The sequence below is a fragment of the Astatotilapia calliptera genome, chromosome 1 (assembly GCF_900246225.1).
Source record: "Astatotilapia calliptera chromosome 1, fAstCal1.2, whole genome shotgun sequence".
In the NCBI taxonomy this organism is placed as follows: domain Eukaryota; kingdom Metazoa; phylum Chordata; class Actinopteri; order Cichliformes; family Cichlidae; genus Astatotilapia; species Astatotilapia calliptera.
The window spans coordinates 17,184,841-17,198,611 of NC_039302.1; the positions used below are offsets into that span (position 1 = coordinate 17,184,841).

General features: G+C 43.1%; 1 protein-coding gene across 2 annotated transcripts in view; it reads right to left on the minus strand.

Annotated features, from left to right (window-relative positions):
• fam189a1 (family with sequence similarity 189 member A1) overlaps nucleotides 1–13,771 on the minus strand; it is a 122,439-nt gene that overhangs the window by 60,203 nt on the left and 48,465 nt on the right. The gene's annotated exons all lie outside the window — the stretch shown is intronic.

Sequence of the window (13,771 nt, forward strand, 5' to 3'; positions counted from 1 at the left end):
TAGATTATTTTACAACAGCCTCCAAAAAAGCTCGGGCACAATCACAGACATTAACTCTCTGTGTGTTTTAGTGTTTTGAAACATAATGAGCTTTCCTGTGCATAAATGTGATGCCACACTTTGAAAAATCTGAATTTCAAAAGCTATTCTAATTTGTTTCTGGCTTCAAGCGTGACTCACTCAGTTCTCCACACAGGAAACTGTGCTCATACTGTTCAGTTGATTGAGCTGCTGTCAGTGGTTGAAATAAGCTGAAAAGGTTGTTTGCTTTCACTATAACTTCAATAGAACTTTGACGGATGTTTTGTTTGAGCCTATTTTTGGCCAGTGAACAACAACAAGAACAAGAGGCAAAATTCAAAAAGTCATCATGCAAAAACCCACAAATAAAAGCAACATCAAACTTTATTAAGTGAAATTTTTAAGTGTGTTCAGGATGTTTTGCACCTCTGATCTGCAGATATAGTCTGTGTCCAGTTTTTGTGGTACACCTGTGCAGTCTAAAGTCTAGACAGGCCTGGAGACAATTCCCTGTTGATAAGGAAAGCTGTTTATTGGAGGTGGTCCTGAATGTCATTATCCCCACTATTGATAATGTGAGCTGTAACATTAGCCGCAGCTTTTAGATTATTTTACGACATCAGACTGGCAGCACTTCCAACAAAGCTTAGTGAACCCGGCATCCTGACCAGCTGAGTCTTGTCCCGTTGAGCCGGCTCTTCTATGTTGAGCCATGCATTTGTGGATTGGCTGTTTGGTTTCTCCTACGTAGAGGTCAGAGCACTCCTCGCTGCACTGCACCGAACATTGTTGTTTTAAAACTAAAGAAGTCTATGAAGAGGTGAAATGTCTTTAAAAAGCTACAAAACTTCAGTCACCTTTTTTTCAAGCTCTCAAGACTACAATGACCTGGATGACTGAGACCCTGAGACGCAGATTGTTATTTATTTTTGCACAAAAAGACAAGAATGTGATGGTAAAGTGCACACTGCATCTAGGACAGAAAACTCTATTCACTGTTGCTTGCACACTATCTGATCTGGGACATCATGGGACACAAAACTAGTGGTGGTGAACCCAGAATAATGTTCAAGCTAAGTGAACGCCAACCCCAACCACATACAGGTGAAGCTTGATGCTTCAGAACAATCAGTGATGAGACATCAGGCTGGTAGCACTGAAGCTCTGTTCTACCTGTATCAGTTTCTACAGTGAACATTTGCAGCTGAAACACTTCTCTTTACTCACGTTTCAGTTTCTAACTTTGGTTTTGTGAAAAAAAACTACAGAAGTTGTATGTGTTCTTATTAAGAAATGCATTTCTGTCAGTGTGACTCCCATATAATGTCTGGTTCATGGTCACTGCATTTGTTCTGTTGCACAGCAACTGTGATGGCACCACACCCCCATCACCTTTTACACTGGTGCTCAGAAAATAAACCTCTGCACCAGCGCTGGTACAGGAGTAGAAGTAATGAGAACAGGAAACAAAGAAATCCTTGAAGTTTTATTTTATTTTTTCTAAGGATTTCTCTAGGAAGTCTCATCCTTTCAAACTGTTGCAGCATCTCGCTCTGTATAATCTGAGACTATCTGAGCTCCTGCACTGATATTTCACTGAAAAAGGCCCAAACAACACTGAAGCAATGGTGGCAACAGTTCAAACCAGTTTAAAATTTGCTGTTAACTGGTTATCATGCAAAAATGCGTCTCAGGCCATGCTGTGATATAAACGTAATGTAACAATTAATGTAAGAAACTCGTTTCTATAGACTAGAAATGTAACATAATGCTTTATATTTAAAAGATTTACTAGTAATGAGTGATGCATTGCTGTTTTTGGAGCAATGACTCCAACACAGAAGCACAAAACCTTTAACGATGACCTTATTAATCTATATGTTACAGAAGCTACACTGTTCGAATCAGCACAGCTACAGTGGGGACTCTTATAAGTTAAGCAGAGCCTCTGCTTCTGATGGATGATGATTAGATTCTTGGCTCCTACTCTCTTCATGTCAAAGTGCATTTGCATCCATCAGTGCGTGTGTGTGTGTGTGTGTGTGTGTGTGTGTGTGTGTGTGTGTGTGTGTGTGTGTGTGTGTGTGTGTGAGAGAGACAGAAAAAAGTGCCATATGCAGAAAATAAATGAGCAGTGAGACAATCACATGTAAACCTGCACACTGGTAGAGAGTATGCAGTGTTTTGTAGATGGTGTCAACTGGTTTAAGGGTAAATACAGCAGTATTCAGCATATCTCTATAATCCATAGCGATATGCGCTGTTTGATCCAGTTTAGATTTGGGGTTTGTTAAAAAAACAAAAGGTTTTCAAAGTGAATTTCCATCTTACTGAACTCCAGAAAGGTGTGTTTAAAGTATTGTTTAGATTTACACTGACAGACAGCATGAATCAAAGGAGGAACATCAAAGGAGTTGAGCTCTCGTGAAATGCACACATCAGGGTAGAAGCGATGAATAAAAATGCGCAAAAAAAACCCAGGCAGCCCTTCCGAGGAAAATGGACCACTAAACACGGGAGACAGCTGTAGAAAACATCGCTTTCTCTTCCCCGTGACCATCGAACCATCGTGTTCCTAACCCTAGCACGGCTAAGTTCATCCTTGGATGGTTTCCTTTCTTTGCAGGCCATGCTAAAAATGCAGCATGTTGTGCTGCTGCCATGACTCCATCAAAGTGTCTCCCAGGAGCTTCAGGTTTCTCTATTAGCACTGATTTTCTTTCAGATTTCGAGCTCCATCTACCTGGAACCAGTTACCCCGAAGCCTCTGCTGAAATGAAACAATTGTGTTTGTGATGTCTGTTTTTTCCTCTGTTCCCATCTGCTATTGATGTGCCTTTTCGATTTAAATCCAAGTAATCCTGCCTTTTTAAATGAGCTGTCTGATTAAACCAAAAAGACTTAAAACACACACACACACGGCGAATGTTTTTTTCACACTTCTCTCTAGGTGTGGGCTTAATATTTTTTTACAGTGCGTGTAACTGTAGGTGTGAATTTGCGCATCATCGAAATATTCGTGTGAACAAAGGGTACTGATAGCCTTCGGCTCTGTATTTGTCCACGGTCTCCCTCTCTGCCTCTCACCCATCTTACCCATCTTCACCCTCCATTTAACACCACCATGCTCTTCCTTTTTCCCCCCGTTCATGCCGCGCTCCTTCCCTCTGTCCACTCTCTCGATATCCACCGTCTCTCTCCAAGTTTTGCCACCTTCCCCTATCCAATTTCTCCCTGTATCACACTCCATCGCTGTATTTCTTGCTGCTGCTGCTCAGCGCCCACACAGTCGCACTATATTTCTGCACTTACACACTCGCTTTCACTAAGCTCCATCCAGACTTCTCATTTCTCTTTCCCTCTCCATCTTGTTCCACTTTCTAGTCAATCTTCTACTTCTGTGCTCACCTTGATACCCACAGGACCCGGCGAACGGGATGTCAATATTTCATTTGAGCGCTCACTCGCACAGACACACACGGACACAGATGTCTTTTTTTAATTTGGATTTTTTCTTATTTATATCTTGTGGTTATAAACAAATTCATAAAAGACAGACAGAAGCAAAGAAATCTAAACCCACAATGAATGCATCAAACCCACAGCCAAAGAACTCAAGTATCTAGAACTTTTATGTAATAGTGCAGTCTTTGCATCTTTAAGAAAAGTCTTTGGACAACAATACACAGCATGACAGCTACATTAGACTCTCTATTACATTGGACTTTTGTTGCTCATTCAGTAAGTTCACAGTTTTGTAAAGATTAAATGCAAATAATGGTTTTAAATTCACAAATTTAGATGGTGAGGCTTTTATATTAGAAGCTAAGAAGGGAGCCACAATTTCCTTTTATACTCAGATTTATCTTTTTATGCTACTTCTAACTCGATTTAACACATCAGCATAATGAGCTCTTATTTAAACCATCATGAAGTTCATTTTATAAGTTATGGCCACGCTTACAGTACATACATGATAAAGCAGGGTGTGATTTACCCACGGTGTCCGTCTCTCAGTCAGATCCACCCCTCGTTTGTTTGATGGCTGTTTTCCAAAAGCCAAGACGGACTGACCGAAATCTCCAACTTCAGGTTTTAAAGTTTTTAGACCCCAATGGGAGACATCATGGTGCTATGTCCTTCTTTTGTATACAGTGTTCGAGTGGATCAAGCTTGCAATAAAGCTCGGACATCTCCAAGTCTGTGACCTGCCATGTCCACTGGGCACAATTATTTTTTTCAGAGTCCAACGCTGTGGCTGACAAGAGACAATCTGCAGCCGCTCTAGCGATCGTGCCAGCGTCTCCTGACTCTTTTATCATCCCTCTGTCTTTACAAGCTATGATTATTCGTTTTTTATTACTCTCGATCTGACTGCATGCTCTCTGCTCTTTTTGTCTCATCACTTTCCATCTGTTAAGTATCAACACTGCTAGTTTTTCTACTACACACCATTTGGAAAATACAGACCGAAAATGAAGTGTACACAGTTAATTAAAGCAGGGAAGGAAGTGTTTTGGAAATGTATTTGAACAAAGACAGAAACTGTAAAAAAGAAATAAATTTTAAAAAAGCTGCAGCCACAGTCAGTGGACATCAAACTGACTGTGTGTGCACTTTCTGGACTAATAATGCCTCTGCTCTGTCTCCTCTGCTCATTGCTGGTATAAACTGCACCAGGAGACAGGGGCTTGTGTTACTGCAGGTATATTCACCTTCTTTACACTGGTGCCAGGCACTGCGACAAGGAGTCCAGAGACGTTGTGTCACCGTTACAGACTCCCCTCTCTCCCTCTCTGCTTGGTGATGCTCCATTTGCAGAGAGCAAATGCACTGCACAATGCACAATCAAGCTTGAACTGGGCTCCTGTCACCCAGCGGTTTCTTCTTACTTATCCAGCTCTCCCAGATTTCCATAATTATGCAACACGATTTCAATCCGTTACCTTCAGGAATTTAGCACTGGGCTCCAAATGTTGTCTTTCTGTTTGTGACTCTTATCACACTGATGTGCTTGGCCTGCTTCACTTCTGCACTGGTATGACATCAGGAGTAAAGAAAAAGATTTGGAATTCAAGCACGCTTTTCACCGCCGATATCAAGTGTGCCATCAAGCATACAGCACAAACACTCATGGCTGCATGGTCACCACCGCGGGAGCAGAGAATGTACCTGGAACGAAGCTCTTTTTTTTTTTCTCTCGTCTCTCCACGCGTTCCCAGGTTCCCCTGAGTAGACGTGTGTGGAGGACAATGTGTATACCTGTGCGCCTGTTTGAGAAGTGAAATGATGTGCGAGCAGGAACCATGTGATAGATTTGCTGGCTGTCAGTCACTGGAGGCTTTTCCTCTTGGCTGCGTCCAGAACAAGATTAACATTCAATACTTAGCAGCATTAGTCACTGAAACCTGGGCACCACACACCCACTAACATGCTGAAAAAATACTGACTCTTTTCCAGAAGGTATTCTATCTAAAATTCATGAAACGCTGGCCAAAACACTGACCAATCAAATGACTCAGTTAAAAAATAATTTTGTCTAAAAACAGAAGTCTCTAAAGTAGTTTTAAAGACGTGCCGACTCTTGATAAGGTAGAGTCATTTCAGTAAATTGGTTTGAGGTTGGACCGCAGAGCAGCTTTTAGTATAACAGCGGTGAGATGTGTTGGTGCAGTGGATTCTTTAAGGTTAAATGATGCTTGAAACTCTTAATAAGGGGTATTTAAATTAAATTAGCACACCGTAAACAACTGGGATCTGAGGTGAATGCTCTCTAGTACTATTGTTGTACTTGTATGATAGCTTATTTTTAAGTTTTAAGTCAACAAATCATGAGAAACAGACTAGAAATAACTTAAGGAATACAAACGATAATTAATTTTACTCACAGAAATCAGAGCCAGAGCCTCCAGAAGAAAAAAAAAGGTAACACCGTATAATTTGTTCAGGAACAACAACCAGGGTCTTAATTGGGAGCTGGATCACATTTAAAGACGTCTAATCTTTGAGCAGGATGTTCAGATCATTAAGCATATCAGCTTAAGTGACACACAGCCGGCAGGAAACAACTTTTTAAATGACAGGTGATACGATAAAGTGAGCATAAAAGCTTAATTAATTCTTAATAGTTCAACTTTTCAACACTCGTAAAACTATACTGGTTTCCTATGTGTGCATTTTGACATGTGCACACAACACACCCACATGCTCTTGTAACAAGGACACACAGACAGACGCACACACTGTGTACTGACAAATGGAACGGAGAGATAAAAGTAAGGCTTTGACTTGTCAAAAGGCTGCATGAGAAGAGCCAGTGTCACAGCCATGAAAGAATGTTTCACTCTGATATACTCCGACGGAGACGACTAATACCTTCGCACATGCGCTCACACACACACACACACCCGCAGTCACAAGAAATACAGAGTGACTTGCAGCGGGGGACGTGTCATTTGAGGCCAACAACAAAGAAAACATTGCAAAATATAACTTAAAATTCCCTTTCAGAGATTAGCACCTTCTTGCAAAGTCAGTGTGAAAAGGTTGAACTCAAACAGCTTTCTGACAGACAAAAGGCACGTTAGCCCAGCTGGATCCTCAGATGGGAGAAGCCCAGCGAAGAATCAGTGTGTAGCTGCCGCAACAAATTCCAGCCATGCACACAACGCAGTGCAGTGCACAAAGCCTGCATACAAACCTAAAAGAAAATCTCATGCTCTGACATTGGTGACGGAGGCTAAAAATAGTGTTTCGGTCAAGAATAAAACACACCGTCTTTTGTTCTCAGTTATTTCGCCGTTATTTTTGTCCCAGATGTGAAGATTTTGTTACGTTTTGAGAAACACTTTGTTTGGACGACAACAGAATACAGTTTAAAAACAGGTTCGGCTGCTTGGTTGTCACTTCTCGAACAGGCTGGCCATAACTAACTGTGGGGAGACCTGCGGGGCAGTTTGAGAACACAGTGGAGGACTTGCATCTTCCAGCTGTTCTGGGAGCACCCCAGGAGGAGTACCAGGAGTTTAAAAAAAATAAGATAGCAGGCTTTCTCTGCTCTGCACAGTCAGTAACCTGACCTTGATGATAATTAGAGAAAACACAACAGACAACTCACTGATAAGAGAAAAAAATGAACCTAGGGAAAAGCGACTAATTGGTCATTCTTCCATTTGGTTTGCAGAAACTGTTCTGGCAGTATACATTCTTCCTGCTAACTTCATGTTTCTATTATTCTGCACTTTTATTTTCAATTTAGTATGAAACACAGAGGATCGCAAACACATAAACCTTGTAAAAAGGATGTTTTTACATACACATGCTTGACATTAAAACAGTATTTAACAATTACAATCCAATCCAATAGAGAAGTTAATGGACTTATAAACAGATTTTTTCAACGTGTTAAGTTTTACAATATATTGTGAAGAATGAATGTTTAGAAGACATTAGACTTTTAGTAATACCACGTTTTGAAAAAGTTTGGTTAGTATACAAAACTCTATGTCAGAGGCTGAGCAACCCTGAAGGTTTTTATCTCAGATATCATATCATCATGTTGCCTGGTGACCACCTGGTAATGGGTTCAAATAATCTGGTTTTTAACCTACAACAGCAAAAGCATGCTATCATTTTACTTTTTATGACAATAGTAAGGACTTGCAGCTTGTCCAACATGTAACCAGTCTCTCATCCAGTGGTGGCTAGGACGGGCTCCAGCCACCAGCGTGACCCTGAGTTGGATAAGCTGAAGAAGATGGATGGATGGATAAATAACAAAATCTGATTTATGAAAGTTAAATTACAGCATAATTCTAGCAAGGGGTTAAAATGACCCATCTTTAGCCTATAAACACACGCATCCCGTTGTTCCGGGTATGTCCAACCAGGACATTAGATTAGATCTCTCAGCTGGCTCTGTTTAGGTTTCTGCCCCCATGACCTGACCCCGCATAAGTGGAGAAAAATAAATGGATTACTTTTCCCAATGTGATTTGGTATGTTTGTTTGCCAAGAGCACACAGGTTAAACAATACTGTAGCATGGGCATTACTTGTTTTGCTATTTTTTTAATATCAATTTGTCAGCAGAAGCGGATCAACCTGTACTACAGCCCAGCACATTTACAAAATTACTTTAAACCTCTTGAACGTGGTAACTTGTAGAACCTTCTTTGGCAGCAGCATTATCCATCAGGGATTTCCAGCAGAAACAAAGTGAAATTTGTAATCACTCCTTCCTACAAAACTGCTTAGGCTCATTTGTGGGATGCCCTCTTTACTTGAGGTTACTTGAGGTTACCAACACTCTCCTAAAGAAGAAGCAACGAGGAGCAACCTGGCAACCAGAGGCCACAGAAAGTTGGTGATATTTGGCAACTTACAAGCAATGATGGGTGAAAAACAGCTACCAAAACAAAGTGGTGGCTTTCAAGCCAAACCCTTTCTCAACTTCAAGGTGTGCAGTAGCAATCAGAGGACAGGATACTGTTAAGTGAAATATGACAGGGTGGTCAATACTTCACAGGGCTACCTAGGCAATAGAGCTTGAAATGCACACTTGAGACCAACAGTCAGTGGCAAACCAGTGCACCACTTCAGCTTCCAGTCAAATGCTACTGCCCTGACACTCCACTGTAAAATTTCTTGTTGCCAATTCAAATCCCTCCAATCGTAGGTGACTATTCTCTTTTTGACCAGTGGACATCACTGATATCAGAACTGCTTTTGTAGTCTTTCCCAGCTCCCTCTAAGCTCCTGTGAAGCGTAGACCAACCAATCATTTTTTTAACCACACTTTCAGTGTCATCTTGTCATCTCTGAAACACCTGAATCCAAGTAGCTCTTGTGAAGTGCACTTAGTTCCAGCCTCCCCTGTGCACTGCCAGGAGCATGTTTGTGTGTTAGGAGTTTATCCACATGTTTCTGCGCTACAAGTCTTTCTTTAGTCTTTTTGTGAACAGTGACCAGACAAACTTTTAAACTAATATTCACAGTGGAGACTCCCCATCTTACCCAGGCAGCAGTGGAGGTGTTTATGGCCTCATATTACTGACTAGAAAAAAATATATGACTGGTGAAACCGCCATGGATTCTACCTAAATCACAGTCTTGACCTATTCCTATTCATTTATGCATGGCGCCAATCAAAGAAGCCATTACCGGGAGTGAGGGTTTAGAAAGCAGGCCGTTTCTCAAACATCATCACAGCCAAGATGGATGGAGCCAGCGCGGTTGCCGTGGTAACCACGAACTGGCCACTTGCCAGGATCCATAATGATTTCCCATCAGCTGCTGCACTGAGAAGAGCAGGGACCCTCGTCGGTTCAGAAATGTTAGATTGCACATGAATCCCCCAAAACCTATTCACACACACACACACACACACACACACACACACACACACACACACACACACACACACACACACACACACACACACTGTCAAAACCTTGTAATGCATGGTAACACTTAACACAGAAGCCAGAATAGAGACAGCACTGCTTGACACACACATACACATGCGGACACACACACAAACATATAATGCGCTCTCAATCAGTTCCTCCCCTGCTGTCTCAAGTGAAACGGGCCCTTTTATTTCCTTTCACTTTTGCTTTATGTTGGTCAAGAAAAGAAGGTCGTTCTATAGAGTCAACCATCTGAGCTCTTTGTGGAGCTTTGCATGATCTTAGCTCAGACTGATCTGACACACAGTACATACAAGCGTGAAACAGTGCGCATAGATTTATGTGGGTTTTACCCTGCGTGAGTGTGTCTCCGCCTATAAGTGAAGGCATGTGTGAATTTGCAGGCTAAGACTGAGTAGGAGGTGTCCAGGAAAACTGGCCTTTAATGAAGTGGAGAGCAGCTGATTAGACAGAGGTCTGTGAGGGAAATGTCTTTTTAAAAGAACTGCCTGCTCTTTGAGAGTGCAAAGATCTCATATTTTACTGCTTTTTTCCTTTCTAAAAATGCAGCCTTGAGCTCAACTTATACTGTCATATGCGTACATAGCTTACAACACACACCAAGCAAGTGGCTGATTCTGTTCAGATTCTTTATACTTGTCCGCTTTTGCTTCTGCATCCCTCTGCTGGTGAATTTCTATGCCACTGTGTTGAGTTTCTCCTCATACCTTAAAGCTCTCGAAACTGAGTTCCCCATGTTGGAGTTGGAGGAAGGTGCAGCAACTACTTTTACTGAAATAATACTAAAAGACATGAAAGAGAGAAGATGATGGAATCGACTGAGTCAATCAATAAAGCAGAATACTGGCTATACGATTTGCATAAAGAGCAAGCTATGAACCTACATAATCTATGACATATCATTTCTGGTTTTACAGAGATGTTATTTTTGTAGAAAGTCCTGTTCAGATCTGCAATGCTGAACTTTGGAGCTATATGAGGTTTACGTCATGAGGCAGCCTAAATCAAGCTTTATAGCTTTATCTTATTAGCCTGCTGATGTTAGGGCTATCATACCCGAGCACAGCCTCATAGAACCTCTAACACCTGGCTGCTACCTTTGATGGTTCTCAGTCCCCCACCCACCCTCTCTTAGTCCAGTATAATATATATTAATGAAATATATATTAGCATAGTTGGGGAGTCAATCTCCTTCACTGCTAATTTTCTGTATCCCACACTAAATATCTTTTTGTGATCCTGCACAGCGGGATTTGTAATGTTTACAGTAAAAACTCTGCACTACTGCTAAGTCTCATTAGATTTCAGGGCAACTAAAAATGTTTGCAATTATTAATGTTAAAATTCTTCCAGTCGCCTAAAAACCATAGGAGTCTATGAAAGAAACCTGAAAGAGAAGCAAGCTATATTTTCACTTGAACTAGCGCTCCACATGTTTTAAATGAAAGCACAAAGACTGAAGCTCTACATGTGGATAAAACAGAATCTGAGAGAAAAATGACCTTGTGTTTCACCTTGAAGAATATTTCTTTGTGCGTGCGTGCATGTGTGCACACATGTCCCCAAATGAAAGCCAAATGAAGGTGAGCTGCAGCATCAAGGGAGCGGATCTCCTAATTCTTTTGTGACAATTTCTGCTGTAACCTCCAAGTCACCTTTGCTGGCCATGAATGAGAGACCCAAAATGTGTCTGCTAAAAGTGTTTAAACCAAGCCTACTATGTGTGTGAGTGTGCTGTGTGTGTGTCCTTGCATGTTCATTTACGACCTCTAGGTTTGAGTTGAAAAAAATCATGCAAGGAACTCAGAGGGGGTTCACGAGGTGTTTGATGCTGCTGTAGCTCCACAGACATCTCTACTGCAGCATGTCTAACTGAAGCTCATGCTGACAAAGCTAACAGACAGGCGCTCGGCTTCCGTGTGTTCCCGCTGTTTCACCGACAGGAGCAGCAGTCCTCCTCCGGATTCCCCTTTTTCTTCCCCCTGCATTTGCTTCCTATAGTATTCCCTTTACTCCCCACCCACCACCTGCTCCTATTTCCTAACCCCTCCCCCAACCTTCTATATCATCACTTCACTTTGGAGCTCAGCAGCACCCCACCACCGTTACTATGGAAACAGTGGAACAACAGCAGGTTGGCTGTTGCGGCTGCTTGGGGGTGTGGCATTTCAGCCACCCTATGCTCTTCTCCCACCTCTCACCGAGAGGTCTCCAGTACCTCCGCTAAATCCATGAACAAGGAATGTGAATCAATCAGCAGCACAGCTAAACAATAACATACCTCAGGAGAGAGTGTGATGCACAATGGCAACACGATGCTGGAGGTTGAAGATGCTCCCATGCAGCACTTATAATTGCACATAATCAGCTATATACATCTGACATTTTTGTTTGAGCCTTTGCCGATAAACAGTGAGATCTCCAGTGCTAAACAACACGTTTATTCCGTGCTTTCTCCTGCAGGTTGGAGCCTCAGTGATTTAAGGTATAATCTCAAATTCTGAGTTTGTGAGCATGGCTCTCAACACCTGGATGAATCAGCGCATGTTGCATTTCTCATCAGACCTGAAAATAGCCTCTGAAAGAGAAATCTTCTGCCATTCACTACAACCATCTGCATCATTGTAAACATGAGCATATTATCTTGCAGATAGACTTTGCTTTTTTGGAACTGCACATGTTCATTTATCCCAGATATAGGAAAGCTGGTTATACGTGACCTCAGAATGTAGCATAAGTCACCAAGCTACAACTACATTTTAACATGGGGAGCAGCACCAAGGTCAGTGTGTAAAGGTATTTGAAACAAAGGCTTCCACGCACCTTTCATGCATCAATTCAAACTGGGAACACTGCAGTTACGCCACACTGGCATTTGTCTTTCAAGCCCTCAGCCTTTCAGGTGTCCCGAGGTGAACCAAAAGGTCACGGGATGATTACACATAACTTAATAAAAAAGATTTTCTGCAAGGACAAAATATTATACCTTTATTTTTTTGCCTTTGTTCTTTTTCTTTTTAAATGCCATAAAGTTTAACCTCTGTCGTGCTCCAACAATCATTCAAATGAAGGAGTAAAACACTTCAGCTGAACTGTTAACATGCACAGATCTCTTAAGATGATCACAAGTTGGTAGTTTGGCGGTACAAACTCACTGTTGTACCGGTCTCCTGTCCTCCGGATCTTCATCTTCATCACTCCAGAAGACCTGTTGTCACTGACGTTCAGCCCAGTTCTTGTATACTTTGGCATGTCTCAGCCATTTCTCCTTGTTTCTCTTCCTTAAGAATGGCTTTTTGACAGCCACCCTTCCAATGAGACCATTTCCGATGAGTCTTCAGTGAACACAACTAGAGGATCACATGCATCTCTAAGGACATGACTTCATTTAAAAATGGTTAGGTACAAGGACTGGACTGAAAATGATTAAGAATGAAAATGAATTCCGTGTATCGTGCCCACCCCCAAGATCCTATATGTATGTGTAATGAGAGTGTGAGTAATGTGAATGTCTAAGTTGTGGGATAAAATTGAGATTGAGGCAGAGGCAGCCAGAAGGGGGGGGGGGGGGTAGCCTCCTCTGCACCCTGGTGACATACCCCTACTCCAAGGCCCTGCATGTGTGGGTGGTTGTGGTGGAGCAGGAAGAGGGAGGCAGCTGGAGATGGGGAGGGAAGGAAGGGAGGGGCAAGTGACCCCTCCCTGGGGCCAGCTCCCCCGCTGACCCCAGTAGGCACCCCCATACTCCGCGACCCACCAGGGAAAGGGGGCCCAGGCCCATCCAGACCGGGGCCCAGTGCAGCAGCGCCCCCCCGGCCCCACAGAGCCCGGGACAGTCCACCCAACCCCACCACAGAGAAAACTGCACCCACCCCACCATCCACTCATCTTCCAGACTACATAAGACAATAGACGCCCAGGCTGAGATCTTCCTCCACCTCTCCTGTATCTCCCCTTCCTGCAGAGAGAGTTCCTGAAGAGAGGAAAGCTCCTGCAAGATGTGACAATCTCCCCCACCAGTTGAAGAGCCCCCCCAGGTGGCTCGACGCACCGGCGGCACCCTGCGCCAGGGCTGGGCCCCCATGCACCCACCCGCCCACAACCCCGGCAACACACCAACCAGGACCCAAGCCCCCGAGGCCCGGCCCGGGCCCCAGCCCAGAGATGGAGCGCCCCCAGAACCTCACGCCCATCCCGGACCCACCCAGGGGCAGCCAAGCTACCAGGTCAGTAACCCACGTCCGTCAGCACAGACCCTCCCCTAGCCCCGCTGCACGCAGCCGCGAGGAAACAGTCACCTGAGAGCCAACAGAGCCCCTA